Source organism: Chiroxiphia lanceolata, chromosome 10, assembly GCF_009829145.1.
Source record: "Chiroxiphia lanceolata isolate bChiLan1 chromosome 10, bChiLan1.pri, whole genome shotgun sequence".
Classification (NCBI taxonomy): domain Eukaryota; kingdom Metazoa; phylum Chordata; class Aves; order Passeriformes; family Pipridae; genus Chiroxiphia; species Chiroxiphia lanceolata.
The window spans coordinates 9,031,680-9,046,095 of record NC_045646.1 but is presented as its reverse complement, the minus strand read 5'-3'; the positions used below and the strand labels follow the sequence as shown (position 1 = coordinate 9,046,095).

General features: G+C 53.8%; 1 long non-coding RNA gene across 1 annotated transcript; it reads right to left on the bottom strand.

Moving 5' to 3' along the window:
* Positions 1-3,936: 3,936 nt before the first annotated feature.
* Positions 3,937-13,139, bottom strand: LOC116791865. The gene is made up of 3 exons (XR_004358889.1): positions 12,919-13,139; positions 12,651-12,764; positions 3,937-8,062 (listed from the first exon to the last, which is right to left on the bottom strand). It is a non-coding gene; the product is annotated as an uncharacterized LOC116791865 (long non-coding RNA).
* Positions 13,140-14,416: the final 1,277 nt, after the last annotated feature.

Here is a 14,416-nt window from a genome sequence, read left to right as displayed (position 1 = left end):
TCACTCACAGGTGTCCCTCCATGGGGCTTTCCCTGGCTGTGGTCTCCCCCAGCCGAACCCTGTCACCCAGGAGATGATGCTTTAGAGGGGTTCCCCCAACACTCCTGGCTCTGCCACAGGTTTATGATGCAACTGTGGTGCTCCAAGAGCATGTTTGGAGAATGTGCTTCTTTCTTGCTGGCTGGACATTGTAGGGAAAGCTTGTCCTAAGGCACAGCCCTAACCAGGGGTACCACACAGGAATGTGGGTCGTGTCACCCTGGACTCCCTTTGTCAGCCCAGGTGACAAGGGACAGATTTGTCACTGGTGCCATGAGCACCAGTGAGGAAAAGGAAGGGCTGAGGAAGTAGTTGGCATGTGGCATCTCAGCTCTCCTAACCCAGGCAGTGTCATAAGGGGAGTGGGGTGCTGGTGTGGGGAAGGCACACATGCCTCAGCCCTGCTGGGGCGGTGGCAGCACCACGTCCCAGGGGAGAGCGGGATTGTGTAAAAGCCCCTGGCTGTGGCTGGCCACTGGCATGGGAGCTGACAAAGCAACACTGTTCCAGTTTATGGGATTGGTAACAGCTGTCAGTGGGATATGGATAACCTGACATGGCAGGGACAGGATGGACTGCCCGAGGGGACAGGCTGACAAAGAGCGTGCCCTGCTGGGGGTCACCTAAACCCTACTGGTCACTACTGGGTTCAGCTGGGAGCTGGGCAAGGGCAGTGGATGCTCCCAGGACTGGTGTGCTTTCCTGGAGCATCTTCCCACTTGGGTGGGAGGTTTCTCCCCAAGCAGGAGAGCAGAGCCAAGTGTCAGTCTGCGTGCGGAGCTATTGCTAATACCTTCTTTGCTATTTTTAGCTCAGCAGCCTCGTGCTGTTGGTTTCAGTGTATTTTTTTTCCTCCCAGTAAATTCCAAATCTTTTTCCTCTTTCACCTTCTATTCCGGGATGCTGCCTGCACCATTCGGCTTTGATCTGCACTGATGCCAAGTGTGTTTTGAAACTCTAAGTATAGCACATCCCTTGAATTCCTCTTATCTAGCAAAGCAGTAATATCCTCAAAGAGCTCCAGCAGGCTGGTTAAAAACCTGACATTGCACGGCTCAGTCCACACCAGCTACTTCTCAGCCTCGTTCCCAGGCATCCTCCCCTCCAGAGTGCTCCGCAGGCTCATGACCCAGGCTGTGCATTGCTGCTGGTGTCTAGAAGTCACTGTCAATCTTTTTTTACAGCTCAGAGACTGAAAAGGGCAGCTAGGAGCAAAGAGGGCCAATATTTATTTTTCTTTTTTTTGTTTCCCCCCCAAAAATGCCTGAATGCAGCCTTGAATTTTGCATCTGAAGAATGATTGTAGATACAAATAAGAACATTTTACACTTCAAAATAACTGGTTTTCTGATGTAGGCAGGTAACCAGGTGGCTAAATGTAGTCATTTGTGACTGACAGTGGATTGCAAGGGCAAAGATCTGAAGGCTGCTCTTAAATCCGTCCCCAAAATGTCTAGTGCTGTATACACACACACTGTAACAAATTAATGTCAGATGCTGCACTTGGTATAATTAGACAGGATTTAGAGTGGCAGAGCCAGCAAATTGCTACAATTTATGTGAAGCCCCTATCCCGAGGTCTGTACCCGTCGCTGCTTCACCATCACTGAAAATCCATTCCTCAGTTGTAGGAGGGAGCCCCTGAATTGCTTGGCACAGTTTGGCCCTAAATTTGGCCCCTATATGGATTCCTGATGCCAGCTCCTTGGGATGCCCTTTGAGGTGTGGGGTATCAGTGGGAGCCCAGAGTGCTGATAAACTACATAAACCAAGAAAGACACGTACAGCATCCAGAGCCAGAATGCTAGGAAGCACCAATCTGGTTAGTAAATCTTTTGCTGCTTTTCCCCAACGCACAGTATGAAATAAAAAAAGGTTAAAAAAAGAAGAAGTGCCTTCATTCCCTAGTTCTCATTAAGAGATAGACCCAATCTGGCTTAACTAACTAAGCCAAGCTCTGGCAGCAGTGGCGCGTGAGTGGCGCGGGTCTGCTCCAAAGTGGAACCAGCTCCCAGCCCAACTCTTCAGGAAACATCTCATCCAGTGAACCTCGTATTTTTCCCACAAACTCCCCTCGAGCTGTAAAGCACATCTGGATAATTTTAGGCAGAAAGGGATTTTCCCAGAAAGTTGAAGGGGGAGGGTGGGGGGAAGCAAGGGGCTGGTTATATTTGGAAACCTCTTTTAAGCACGGAGACCCCATTGCGGCGGCAGCATCGTGGGGTGATTCTAAGAGGCGCGGCGGCAAGGGCGGGTGTTGCACCGGCATGGAGTAATGTCTGGCAGCAATTTGTGGCCATGGGTGGGTTTTTCTCCTTGCAGCTTTGTTTTAGAGTGTGCTTCTGCCTGTACTCCCTCGGCTGCCCTAGGATGAAGCAGGGACCTGCTAAAATTCTACGGAGATTTGGTCCAGTGGCTCCAGGGCAGCTCCGGACACGGCACTGCTCAAAAGCAATGGAAAGGCAACAAAAAAAGGCATTTTGAAAGGACAAAGTGCCCCAACTGCCTCAGGGCCCAGCCAAGCGTTTCTCAGAGGGGCCGGTGATGAGGGTATGAGGACGCAGCTCATCAAGCCCTTATTAGCACAGGAACTACTGAGTGCAAATTAACGTTCCAGACTCCGTCTTGTCCCAGCCGTACGGTGAGCACCGCGTGCGCAGCCACGCTGAGCAGTTTAATCAACTCAGAAAGCAATTTGTTCTCTCTCTCTCTGTAACCTTGACAAGCTAGCAGGTTATTTTTAAGCACACCGGCAAAGGCAAAGGTAATTCCCGGCCGGGAGGCAGCTGGCTGGCAAACCATTGTGCTGGGCAGGTGAGCAACCCTCTGCCAGCTCTGCTGCCGAGCAGGCAAAACCTCTCCCGAAGCTCCAGCCCCTTCACCCCCGCACACTCAAGTCAGGGTCACTCTGCCATGGGCACAGTCCATCACCCTGGGGCAATGCAATTCCCTGATGCTGTTGATCTGAGGACACGTGCACCCTGTTTGCTCTGTGCTGTGCTCCGGAGAAGGTTGGAGGAACCAAGCCGTGTGCAGGGCTCAGGAACTGAGTAAGAATAAATAAGGCATGATGATTTCCCAGAGGATGGGTGAGTAACTGGGGTACTATGATGTAGTGGCATTGCTTGCCCTGCTTAATAATTCTTTCCCCCTGGAGAGGGCTGTCCCCAGGCAGGGAGGATGGAGGAGATGGTGTGTTGGGATGGCAGACGCCCCTGCCACATGCACCCTGCCACCCAGTCGGCTCCTTCACCTCTCACATCTGATCTCCCAGTGAAGGAAGGCAGATGTTTTGCCAGGCATGGTGCCCACTGTGCAGCGTGCCCAAGGTCACCCACGTACTGGTGTCGAAGCACCAGCCCAGATTTCGGCCAAGGCAGCTCCCTCCCTCCCTGCCACAGCATCCCTCCTCCCCACCGCAGTGCTGGCTGGGTTTGTCCTGCAGAGCCTTGTCTTTCCAGAGGCCAACTGGACCGCTATGGTGGGAGATATGGTGGGAGATATGGGACCTGGAAACCTGAGAGTAGGTGCAGCTGCCTCTGACATGCTCTGTGTCCTCAGGGCACTGGGCTGTGTTTGCTTTGGCCTGTGCTGCCCCAGCAGCTGCTCAGATGTGTTGGTGATAACATGATTAGCAGCAAATTAGTTAATGCTTTCCCAGCGAGCAGGGTGCATGGGGGCCGAGGCCACCTCCCCACCATGACCACTACGCTCCCCTCAGACGTAGAGGTGCTGGGTGCTCTTGGGGATAATGCTCCCATGCTGGGAGCTGGAGCTGGGAGCTGGAGAGGACCTGGAAAGTGGGACTCCTGCCCCAATGATGATATGGTTCAGTGCCTGCACTTCAAGCTGATTTAAAGCAATGCCCAAGTTTATAGAGAATTAGTGAAACTAAGGAACGTTATTTTTCTTTATTAGGTTAAAGGGTAAGCAAATACAATCAATCTTGTCATGTATCACAAGATGTCAGCAACTTCCCACCTCAGCCAGAAAATTACCGGCTCCTCAGTGGATTGTGGAATTACATTCATAACCGCAGAAAACAAATATATACGTGTATATTTTAATGAAAACACTGAAGGTCGCTACCTCACATCATCATCACAAATAGGTTACTGCTGAGCTAATTTAATAAATAATGAAATCCAGGCTGTGGAGGAACCCCCACTTGGCACAAGATGCAGCCCACATAGGGAGACGAAGGTGTTGGTGAAGGGATCTGCAAGGTATGGAGCCAGCAAACACGACCCCAAACCCCAGACTGGGCTGGGATTTGCTGGCCCAGCCCCCAGCCCTGACCCAGATGAGTACAACCATGAGGTGAGGTGCTCTGCCCTGTGTTCTAATGATGCTCTACCCTGTGTTTTAGCTGTGGAGACATTTTGCATTGTCCCTGCTCTGGCTCGGTTTGGCTTCTTCCTTTAACAGCTTCCTAATTCAGTTGCACTCATCCTCACCCTTCCCTTGCCATTCCTGGTGCAGATAACCTTGCTGAACTCCTCTTGGAGATTTACCAGCAGGAGAGAGCCCAGTCCAAACTTTAGAGTTGCTAATCACAGCTAATGAATTAACCAAGAGGGTGTTGATTTCCAATCTGAACATATAGGAGAGGGACAAGATCTGTCCTTCGCTCTGCCACATCTCCTGCATCCTGCCACAGTCCCTTGCTCTGACAGTGCAGGATTCTCCTCTCTCCTCACTCCATCCTCAGTCCCACCTGGCTCGAGGCCAGCCAAGAGTGAGGTGAGAGGAAAGCCCTTTTGAGCTGGGAAAACACAAATAATCATTGTAATAACGGCTGGTAGGATTCCAAGCTGCCTGCCAAGACCATGAGCTGCTCAGACAGCCCAAAAAGCAGAGAGGATGGACGTCAGCTGGCAAGGATGGAGCTGCCCGCAGTGGTGGCAGGGCAGAGGGCAGGGGATGCAGAGAGGCGAGGAGGAGCACAGGGCTGAAGGCTTTCCTGCCTAGCAGGATGAGGGATGTGGCCCAGCAGGGCCAGTCTCACCGTCGCGGGCACTGTGCCATGAAGGAAGCTGTGTGTGCTGGCCGGCGCTGCCAAGGGCTGCTCCTGCCCTGTGTCTGACCCTGCACTCACCCTGCTCCCCCCACGCAAGGGCGACCGAGCGCCAGTTTATACAGTACCAGGCTGACTGTGTCGCTAAACATAAACTGGTGCTCTCCTCGCTCAGCAAAGGGCAGGACCGAGTCATCGCCTTTTGCAGCTCCAGGCCCCCAGCTCCACTGTGTCCACATGTCAGAGACAAATCCTGAAGCAAAAACATTTGGTGACACTCAGCAAGGTCCCCCAGACTGCAGGCAGCAGGAGGAAGGGGGTGGCCCAGGCAAGCGCTGCTGTACCCTTGCAGGGAGAGGATGTGGCAGGGTTTTCCCACTCCAGAACAGTGCACCCTCCAAGATCTGATGTGCAGGATGGATGATGATGGCAGTGCTGTCCCATGCCACTGCAACATTGTACCACAGTGGAGCTGGATCAAGCCTTATACTTGAGGTGCTTGTGGGCAGTTAGTCTTGGATGTATATCCTTCCTGGAGATGATCTGCACAAGAAGCTGGTAAGGCCCTTATCCTTAGTCAGGGAGATCACTGTCTGTCCCTCTCCTGCCCACCTGATGGAAGAGCCACACCACAAGGTCTCTGTCACCCTTGTCACCCAGTGGGCAGAGATTGTGTTTCCCCAGAATTTGCTCTCCAAACCTGTCCAGGGAGCCCAGTCATCCACTCCAAGGGTCGCACGGGCAGCCTGGGCCCTGTTTGGCAGAATCATCGCTGCACTCCAAATCCCGACCAACGCCCAGACCGCAGTGACAGGCACCATAAAACACACTCACATGAGTAGACGCGCAGCAGTGCCGAGGGCTGGCTGGCTGGCTGCCTCCTGCAGAGAGTGTCCCTGATTCAGAAGTGCCCATGGTTGCCCAGGCTGCTCAAGGCTCCCCTGGGAGCCCTGGCTCAGACCCTGTGAATTGCAGGGAAGTCATGGCAGCTCAGAGCTGAAGAATTATTAGGGTTGCACAACTTGCTGCTTACCCAGCTGATGGAGGCTGAGAGCTGCCTCATGCTGATGCTCACTGGGACCTGCAGCAGGATGCCGTCTGTTCCGGCATGGAGTTTGCCTGCACTACTTGATGCCCACTGGACAACGATGGCTCGAGCATGCAAAGCCCAGGGGCAGGCGTGCAAGCCAGTGGCATGTGGCACAGCCACCACGTCGAACAACACAGCTGGGGAAGCCGAAATATGTGCAGACACAGGCACACAAAATATGCAGCCCCCTGCACCTGGTGGCACACGCAGACCCCCAGCTTCAAGCTGGACTCCTCTACCTGAACCCACAGCTTTCAGTTGAACCCGAATACCTTTAAGAAAGGTTTTCCAGCAGGACATGTGCAGGAGGATGGCGGGGATCTGTCTGCGCCTGGCACTGCAGGCGCCCTGCATCCACAGCCACGGCATGCTGTCGCTGCGCAGGACGGGCAGCCCCAGCCTGCCCTCATTTATCTCCCCTCCAAATTGTGAATGAACGAACTTTCTCCCAGAATAAATAACAATCGCTCAAAAGTTATTTTAGGGCTGGTCTCAGTCGCTGGAGTTTCCGCGCCTGCCGAGGCCCATCACATTGTTTTCTGCTGCTTTCCTTGGCACAGCCCCAATCCAGGGTTCAGAAGTTATTACTATAAAAGTCAAATTGCTTTGAGGGGGGGAGGCTGGGAGAGGCAGGGTCGGTGGAGAGAGAGGGGATGGGATTCCTGGAAAGTCTCCAGCCGGGGATAATTGGAGCTGTGCAGGGTTGGACCAGTCCCCGCCGCGCTCAGAGGAGCGTTTCACCTGGCCCGTGGCCAGCGGGAGCTGAGGAGAGGAGGAGGAGGAGGGATGGGGTATTGGAGGCACAGCCCCCCCCTACAATACGGTACTGCTGGGGCTCGGTGTGCTGGAGGGGTCCTGACGGACTCTGGGCTCATTCCCAGCCATCTCCTGGAGAGCCCCTGCCCATCCTCCTCCTCACAGCCCCTTCAACCTGTGCTCACCCTGCTTCTATTTAATGCTGGTTATTTCCCCATCTACAGCACTAATTACTTTCCTGCCTTTGCACTGAGGATTGCCTTAAGCCTTGAAGCATTAATGTTTTATTTCCCTTCTAAAACTTCCTCTTTCAGTGTTTGCCATCAGAACTCAGTAAATTTTGGCCATCCCTAAAAGCAAATGTTCTGTCCCTTCACACCAGGCACCACACTCGGTTGCAGTAAAGCTGTTGACAAGATGCCAGTCTCCATCCTGCACCAAGCAGCATCTCCCTCCATCCTTTGGGCCCATTTCCCAGCTCCTCTGCAGCCAGGGCTTGCCCTGGACCTTCCTCAGCACAACAGGGCAGGAGCAGCTCATGGATGTGGGGTCTCAGTGGGGATGGGGGAACAGGCTACCTCTGTGTCCTCGTGGGATTGTGCCCTGGCCTGTGTCCCACATCCTTCAATCTAAACTCGATTTTTTTTTCGTTTTTAAAATGATTGCATGAAATGATCATGCTATGTGCCCATGCAACCTCATTAGGATTCAGTTTGCTCTCTCCTTCCCTCCAGGCTGCCTTATTTTTATTATTCTCATTATTTAAGGTTGACCTTACAGCAATGACCAGCATCCTCCTGGCAGATGGGGCCTCGGCTGTGCCAGCCCTTCCAACCCACACCCCAGAGACCTGCCCCAGGGTTCTCCCTGCCCTGAAACTGGAACCTCTAACCCACCACAGTACACGGTGCTGGGGAACCACTGCGAACACCCCGCAGCCGGGACTCCCAGGCTGGGAGCAGGCAGGAACACAGCCAGGAGATAAGATGTGGCTCAGCTTTGATACGTGCAGCTCGTACGCCTGCAGCAAAATCATCAAACACAGGCATCCACTTGGCGAGATGACCGCTGGGCAGTGAGGCTTTGGAGGGACAAGGAGCAAGCACGGGAGGTTACCTGGCAGCAGGATGTGGCAGCAGCAGATGTGACCTGTGGATGCACTTCAGAGAGGACATCTTCATGGAATCACTGACTGGAAAAGCCCAGCACTGCTCTCACTCCTGTTCCCCGTGCTTCTGTCCCGCTGGCACTCCAGCTCAGCTCAGCCACCCTGGCATGGCACAGGGCACATCCCCAACCCCTTCCCTGCCCCATCACCTGCCAGGGAGCTGGGATACTGCACTACCTGTGATGCTCAGTGTGAGCAAATATAAAAGCATTAACTGAGAATAAAGAAGAAAAATGTGACGAAAGGAGAGGAGAGCAAGCAGGGTGAATATCAGCTGCCATGGCAGCTGGGAGATAGGCAGGGGACAGTGTACCACGCAGGAGGGACCTCCCTGCCTGAGGACATGAGGAAAAACCCTGTCCCAGGGCTGCAAGGCTGCCATTCCACACCTGCAGCAACCCAGCACAAACCCCCAGGCACAGCTGCTGAGGAAAGTCTCTGCTTCAAATCCAGCAGAAGTATCCCTGGGGCTACATCCAGCTGGGCCAGTGTGTGAAGTGGGCTCCTGGCTCCTCTGTACACATTTTCCACCTAACTCTTCCTTTCTGTAGAATCACAGAATGGTTTGGGTTGGGGGGGACCTTTGAAGTCCATCCAGTCCAACTCCCCTGCCATGAGCAGGGGCATCTTCAGCCAGTTCAGGCTGACCTTGACCAGGACTGATCTTCCAGGATTGGGGCATTCACCACTTCTCTGGGGGTGAAACCTGTGCCAGTGTTTCACCACCCTCATTGTTAAAAGAGTTGTTCCTTACATCTAATTTAAATTGACCCTCTTTCAATCTAAAACCATTGCCAACTTTTCCTGTCCCTTTTAAACCCCCACTGTGAGCCCCTACCATCCTGCAGCCCCTCCACCGCCCCTCTCCTGCGATCGCTGTCCACCAGGCATGGCTGGTTCCTTCCCTATTCCTTCCCTAATGGATCTGACAGCTGCTCCCTGCACTGGGCCAGGTTTCGGTTTCCCCACGCTGAGGTTTTCTTGCACAGTCTGTTGCAAAGCAAGAGCCAGGGCTGGCTCAGCCAGGCGGCACCGGTGCTCCCCTCACCCCAGCACGGCTGCTTTGCCAGTGGGTCACCCTGCCAGTACCCTCACGGGCAGTCACCGGCATGCTGGGGAGGGGAAGGAAGGAATAGAGTCGCAGGAATCAGATTATGAACTGAGTAATATCACATGTGGAAGGGCCTGTGGGGAAGGGGCTTCCAGGGCTATTTTTGCCCAACGAAAGTTGCAATTAATTTGCAGAGGAAGTCTCTCAGCATTAAGAAACCCTCCAGGCAGAGTCCGGACCCAGGGACACACATCACATTATTTTCTCGTTTAAAAACCATCGCGGTGGTGAAGGGGGCTGCTCCCCCCGGGCTGGCGCTAACGGGCAGCTGTGGGGGGAGCTGGGGAAGGGGGGAGCTGGCTCCGGAGGGGCAGGCGTGTTTGGAGAGGGAGAGGGAGCCGAAATTAACCTTGGAAAGCATTCAAATTAGGCTGTGTAATAAGAGACCCACTTCTCTGGGTAAATTTGTTAGGATTAGGGCTCACTGAGCTGTTGAGGAGAATTCAGCATGGCTCAGAGCCAGGGCAAAATGAAGCTCCTGGCTTGGTCGGCTGCGGGAAAGTCCAGGCTAATGGGCTTTGGTTCAAACTTTGATAGGAAAAAAATCCAGGAACAAAGGCACTAATTCTTCCAAAAGCCCCAAAATCTCAGTTTATACATTTCTGTTTATGTTCATTCATAATAGATATACACAGCTGTTCTTATCATTCATATTCAAATTCCATATGCATCTTTAGCAGTTAGTACTCCTGCCTCAAAATGAAAAAGAAAAAAAAAAAGGCATGTGGAAGATTAAAGAAAACTGAAAACCAACCTGTCTGGGGGTGTGAATTCTTCCAGCATCTGTGTCTGAGCTCAGGTCCTTGCACTGGGGTCCAGCCTCGGGGCAGGAGAGGAATCCACTGCCAGCCTGGGCTGAACATTTTAGGGACTTATTTAAGGCTCTTTGTCACCTGCCATGGACCTGTCCACTGAGCTCCCTCAGCCATGGGTAGTGAGGTGGCTGGCTGGGGTTCACCCTGTGCCTCCAGTCCCAGCACACACCGGTGCACCCACAGATTCCCCGGTGATGCTCTACAAACCAGAGAGGAGTGGGCAAACCTGACCCTCTCCTCAGGGCTGGGGCATCTGTGCTCACACTGCCCTGGGTGAGCAGAAGGAAACTTTCACAAATTCAGTTGTTTTAAGCTAAAAAAAAAAAAACAAAACTGTGATTTTATATTATTTGGTCTTTTAAAAAAGTTTCTCTATCTCACATTCTGGAGGATCTCTCCTCTCTTGCTTTAAAACTTATCCCTGGACTAAGGAACCATAAAAAAAAAAAAAACAAAACATTTAAATCTGGATATATCACAGAATATTTGCATCTTAAATCTTATTTTTTGATCCCTGGAGTTTGCTGTTGCAGACAAATCTAGTGCTGTTGAGTAAAGCTCATTAGTAGGAACTAGCTCTTAGAATGAGCAGCGGGGACACAGATAGCACAGATACTTAAAGTGTTGTCACTAGGTTTCAGAGTTAATCCTGCTGAGAAGTTCCCCTCTTAACTCTGAGCTGTTGTTGTGCACATCCATGGGGGCTAGAGACACTGCTATTGATTCTTAGGATTATTAGGGAGGGCTGAGGCTCCATCCCTCTGCCAGTGAATATGTGACCCGTGGTACCTCACTGCAGAAAGCAGGAGCTGCAGTAGTGGGACTGGACTGATGCAACAGCCCCTGACCCTCCTCCGGCTCACCTCTGCACAGTGCCCAGGTGAGATTCAGGTTCAGCCATGGCACAGACACGGCCTGAGCTGTTGCAGGTGGTTCTCACACAGTTTCCAGAGCCAGGAAGGGAGTGACGCGTCCTGCGGAGCAGCGTGCTGCTGCCGTATTTACATTCCAGCATAAATTGGCTTCTCCTCTGGTCTCACGTGTCCTGTCCCGGTCCCCTCCTGCTGTGCGTTCCCCCGGCCGCTGCAGCCCCTCCGTCTGGTTGAAATATCCTTTAATCGGGAGCTCATATGTTCCGGCCACAGCAAAAGGGGGGCAGCAGCCTGGGGACAGGGGACAACTCAAGCACGCGCTGCCCACCTCGTGCTGCACCCCAGCACGGTCCGTAGTGCCTGGGGACTGCACAGGGTTGTACCAGTGCCTTCCCCCACATTGTCCTTGTCACCTAGGACACAGGTTTAACATCTGACCGGGACATGACCCCAGATGGATGTGTCCTCTACTCATGCAGTGTTTAGGTGCCTGTGAGACATGAAGGGGGGCGTCACCCCGAGGCCAAAAGACCCTCTCCACGATGCAGGAGGCAAACCAGAGGAGTGGAAAGCAGGCTCACCAGCCGTCTTTCATTTCATGAACAAACACATGAAGACCTGGAAGCAATAAATCCGGAGCTTGGACTACAAAACCAAACATGACTGCAGCTCTCCCTTGGAACAGGAAAGGGAGGAATGAGGACAGTCACAAAGCCAGCCAGGGAGCACAAGCACCACCAGGATGCTTTAGAGGGGCTGGATCAGGGTGCTCTGGCCAAAAACGTGTCCCCAAAAAGCTGTCTGTGCTGGTGTTTTTGAGCTGTCAGTCACTGTGCCTCAGGGATGCACAGAGCATCCTTGGAAGTAGCCTGGATTGACAGGTCCCAGGGTGAGGAGCTGTCCCTCACCCTCCTGGGAGCAACAGGAGCAGAGCCCAGAGGTGCAGAGGGTGCACTGGGAGGACACGTACCCTCCAGGTGTACAGCATCACCTGCACCCCAGGCTCGAGGTGCCAGCCCATGCAGCAGCCGGAGCCCCATGGGGGGCTGTGGGCCACGTGTGCTGTGCCAGTGGGGTGCTGAGCCTGGCTGCTGCCCTGGCACAGGGATGCCTCAGGGGTGCTGCTGCGGGAGGGGGCTGCCCCGAGCTGCTCTGTTGGCAGAGCAGGGGCACCCAGCCAGGCAACCCTCAGCCTGGGTGCTGCCTGCCCACAGGAGCAGCGCAGTGTGGGACAACCGGGCTGAATCCCCCCTCTCAGTGTCCCACAGAAAAACAACTGGGAGCCACCAGACCCTGCTGCTGCAGGCTCCTGTCAGGTCTCCCCAGCCCAGCTCTCTCACTCCTGCTGCCAAAAACCCCCTTTCCCCCTCCCTGTCTTGCACCGGGGGCTGAGCTTTTGTGTTGCTGCACTGGCCCTGCCGAGATCATCAGGCTCACCTCCACCTGCCCACACAGCAGGAAGGACAGGTGTGTGCCCAGGCCATAGGGATTGCCCTCCAGCCAACACAGCTCACTTTAGGAAGCCCTGATTCCCATGCAGTGGGGGACATCCCACCCCGGAGCCTTGGGGAGTCCCACTCACATCGGGCTGGAGACCCGGGGAGGAAGAGAATGAGAAAGTGACAGCAGAACCGACGGGCAGTGCAAGCCATTAGTGGGATCCCTGGCCAAATCTGCACTTCCCCATGGCCACCCTACAGTAATCCCAGAATCCCCACATCCCTGCCAGGTGCAAGGGAAGACTGGGTGCCCACTGGCTTCCCTCCCCAGTACCCTGCTCACCTGTGTCGATGATCTTACAGGTGATCTTTTCCAACACAGATGATTCTATGATTCTGCTGGGGAAGCTGCAGCAGCATCGGAGCTGCCTTCTCCTTCCAGCACTTGGGCAAACTGCTATTTGTAAAACAAAGGTGAAAACATCAAATCAAATGGATGAGTCAGAGGAGAAGTTAAAAAACGGGGAGCGTGGGGAAGGGGAGAAGCAGGATCTCCATCTCCCCTCCCACCTGCCAGTAGGCAGGGAAGCAGGCAGGGAAACAGGCAGCACCTCGCCTGCTGGCAGCCCATCACGGCTTCAAAGCGGGCGCAGATCGGATCTAGCAGCCGGGGATGCACCGAGCAAGCGCTTAGCGGGGAAGGGAGATGGCTTCTCCGATAATGCAACGTGTGAACTCCCAGGTTTAAATTAACTAATGACTTCAGATGCTGCCGATAGTCTGCAGGGGATGGGGAGGAGTGATTTATGGGGGAAGATTATGCAGACTAATTAGGCCAGCTTTACCACTTAGGAGTTACCCAGCCAGGCTGGGGGCTGTGCCTGGGAGGACACGCTGTGCCCCAGCCTTGTGCGAAAGAATGGGGAGCAAACCCAGGCCTCTCCCTGAAGCCACGGGCACCCTGGCAGCCTCCTCATCCAGGAGCATCACAGTATGAGCACAGGAGATCCCACCATGCACTACAGTGCTTGCCCACAGCTGCCCGTTCTCAGGTGCAGACAGGGGATACTCATGGACTCTCTTCTGCTGCATGACCTGCACCTCCCCAAGCTCTCCAGCCAGCACGGGGGGCCAAGGGCTCTGCTCAACCCCCCCTGGACTACTTTATGGCCATTGCACCACAGCTGCCAGGTGTCTGTGGTGAAGTGCACGGTCAACAGGACTCACACCAAGGCTCTTCCAAATCCCAGTTACATACACATCAAGAACCAGTGATTTCCAGTGGCTGGGCAAGCACTGAGTGCAGCCTCATGCTGCACTGACTCACCGCTCTCAAGTGTAAGAAGTTGCCGTGGCCTCAGCCAGGAGAGCTTTTTATCACGTTATGGGAAAGCACTTGCAGTTTCCTTTTCCAGGAGCCCTGGATATAATAAAAAGGCCTCCTCAGGCTTCAAAGCAGGAGGATTTTCATTGCTTCCTGGGCCAAGAACAAAGCACCATTGAGCTTGGCCAACAGTTGTTGTCTCTGTCCCTTGAAGTGCATCAAGAATCCCGTCCTCAGGGCTTGGTGACGGCTTGGAGGGTTCAGTTCACAGGGACGCAGACAGGTTCATCCTGCCCTTGTGATGGACCTGAAGCACTCTGAGATGGGTTTGCCCCCCTTGAATCACTCCAGTTTCACCAAGAGCTGCCAGGGTGGCCATGGGTAAGGCACAAGGAGTGCTGGTGGCCTGACCCTGGGGCTGGCATCACTTCCCCATTCACCCACTCAGTACCTGCAAGACAACGGGGTGCTGCTGTAGCGCATAACACGGTTTTCAGCAGGGATTGCATGCATGACTGTGTAAATAACACAGAGGTACCATGAAACCAGCTGTTTTCACGTTAAAATGAACATTTAACAGAGTGACAAGCAGGAGCTGCAGGGGATGCAGCACGGGCTTCCTCGAGGAGACCACATGAGTCACAGCTTAATGCTGGGGCACAAACTTCCCACCACTTCCAAAGCCCAGCCCTGGGGTGATGTTTGCCCAGAGCAGTTCAGGGAAGTGTGGGGACTTCCTGCCCCTTGGCCCAGGGTGCCCACAGGGAGCTGGATCCCTGCTTTCA